The sequence below is a fragment of the Orycteropus afer genome, unplaced genomic scaffold (assembly GCF_000298275.1).
Source record: "Orycteropus afer afer isolate SDZICR_OR568_19922 unplaced genomic scaffold, OryAfe1.0 scaffold00983, whole genome shotgun sequence".
Classification (NCBI taxonomy): domain Eukaryota; kingdom Metazoa; phylum Chordata; class Mammalia; order Tubulidentata; family Orycteropodidae; genus Orycteropus; species Orycteropus afer.
Window position 1 is genome coordinate 200,854 of NW_006922570.1, and position 2,873 is coordinate 203,726.

Genomic DNA, 2,873 nt, shown 5'->3' on the forward strand with positions numbered 1-2,873 from the left:
GCAACAATTTTTTAATTATCTTCAGTAAGATTTTACTTGCATGTGATATTAATGATATTGTTTGATAATGTCCACATTCTGTAGGATGACCTTTCTTTGGAATGGGAACAAATATGGATGTCTTCCAGTCAGTTGGCCAGGTACGTGTCTTCCAAATCTCTTGAGATAGCTGATTGAGTGCCTCTAGTGCAGCATCCATTTATTGAAACATTTCAATGGGTATCCCATCAATTCCTGGAACTTTGTTTTTTGCCACTTCCCTCAGAGCAACTTTGACTTCTTTCTTCAATACCAGTGGTTCTTGATCATATATCACCTCCTGAAATGGATGAACATCAACCAGTTCTTTTTGGTACAGTGATTCTGTACATTCCTTCCATCTTCTTTTGATGCTTCCTACATCATTCAATATATTGCCCATAGAAACTTTCAGTATTGCAACTCAAGGCTTAAATTTCCTCTTCAGTTCTTTCAGCTTAAGAAATGCCAAGCATATACCTCCTTTTTGGCTTTCCAACTTCATGTCTGCACATTTCGTTATAATTGACTTTGTCTTCTTGAGCTGCTCTTTGAAATCTTCCGCTTAGTTCTTTTATCTTGTCATTTCTTTCACTTGTTTAGCTACTTTCCACTCAAAGGCAAGTTTCAGAGTCTCTTCTGACATCCATTTTGGTCTTTCTTTCTTTCCTGTCTTTTTAATGACCTTTTGCTTTCTTCATGAATGATGTTCTTGATGTCATCCCACAATTCCTCTGATTTTCAGTCATTGGTGTTCAATGCATCAAATATATTCTATAAATAGTCTCTAAATTCAAGAAGAATACAATCAAGGTCATATCTTGGCTCTCATGGACTTGTTTTAATTGTCTGCAACTTCAACTTCAACTTCAATTTGCAAATGAGCAGTTGATGGTCGGTTCCACAATCACCTCTTGGCCTTGATTTTGTTGAAAATATATTGAGCTTCTCTATCGCCTCTTGGCATAGATATACAGTCTGATTCCTGTGTACTCCATCTGGAGAAGTCCTCATGTATAGCTGTCATTTGTGTTATTGAAAAAAAGGTATTTGCAATGAATAAGGTGTTGGTCTTGCAAAATTCTATCATGTGATCTCCAGAATTATTTCTATCTCAAAGGCCAAATTTTCCAAAGACCAGTGATTCTTCTCTGTTTCCAACTTTTGCATCCCAGTCATCAGTGATAATCAGTACATTGTGATTGCCTGTTTGGTCAATTTCAGACTGCAGAAGTTGGTAAAAATCTTCAATTTCCTCATCTTTGGCTTTGGTGATTGTTGAGTAAATTTGAATAATAGTAGTAGTAACTGGCTTTCCTTGTAGGCATGTGGATATTATCCTATCACTGACAGTATTGTACTTCATAGATCTTGAAACATTCTTTGTGATGATGAATGCCACATCATTCCCCTTCAATTTGTAATTCCTGGCATAGTAGATCATATGGTTATCTGATTCAAAATGGTCAAAACTGGTCCATTTCAGCTCATTAATGCCTAGGATATCAATCTTTATGCATTCCAATTCATTTTTGACAACCTCCAATTTTCCTATATTCATACTTCGTACATTCTATGTTCCAATTATCTATGGATGTTTGCAGCTGTTTCTCCTCAATTTGAGTCATGATACATCAGCAAAAGGAGAGGGTCCTGAAAGCTCTACTTTATCCATATCATTAAGGTAGGCTCTACTCTGATGAGGCAGCTCTTTCCCAGTCATATTTTGAGTGCCTTCTGACCTGAGGGCCTCAACTTCTGGCACTGTATCAGACAATGTTTCAGGGCTATTCATAAAAGTTTCCAGTAATATATCAGACAGTGTTTCACTACTATCTGTAAAGATTTCCCTGTCAAATTCTTTGAGAAGTGGATGGCCTCTTTATTCTTCTGAGCCTGTCTCAGTCTGGAAGCTCCCCCATAACTGTTCCATCAAGGGCACCTCTGGCTGGAATAGCCTCCAGCCTCAGAGCAACACACAAGCCATCGCAGTATGACAAACTGACAGACAGCTCATCTCCCTTAGCTGTTCCAACCACACTGCTCACTTCCTGGGCTACCCCTTACCTGTTCCTGTTGGCCCTGTCTGCCCTTGCTCTCTGCCACCTGGGGGCTGTCCCCTGCCCTGCCTTATGTGTTCTACTGCCAGCCCTTTTGGCATATGTATGAACAGTTCTGGAGCAAAGGAAGATCTTGGCTGTGTCTGTTCCTTCTGAAGACTTCTTTCCAAGTTTTTGGTATCTGTTGATGATCCTAGGTATTCTTCCTTCATATGTCATATGTGAAAAACTTAATAGAAACCCAAAATCATTTCTATCCTGACAGGTGAGAGCCAGTGATTTTGAGATGATTTCAGGGAAAGTAGTGATTCAAAGTTCTCCATGCTTTGAGAAAAATATACCCACTTAACTCAATTGCTTCATGTTGTTATTATTGTTAGGTGTTATGGAGTCTGTTCTGGCTCATAGAGACCCTATGTACAACAGAGCAAAACATGGCCCATTGTTGCAACTATTCTGTCAATCCATTTTCCTTGAAAGTCCTCCTCTTTCTTGATGGTCATCTATTTCACAAAGAATAATTTCCTTCTCCAGTGAATGGTTCCTCCTGATAACATGTCCAAAGAACATGAAGTGAAGTTTTGCTATCCTGCCTTCCAAGGAACATTCTGGCTCTACTTCTTCCAAAACAGATTTCTTTGCTAACATCTTAATTCAAAGGCATCAATTTTTCTTTGGTCTTCTTTATTTATTGTCCATTGTTTACATACCTATGAGATGATAGAAAATACCATGGCTTGGGTCAGGTGGACCTTAGTCCTCAATGTGACATCTTTGCTTTAAAAAAAAAAAAAA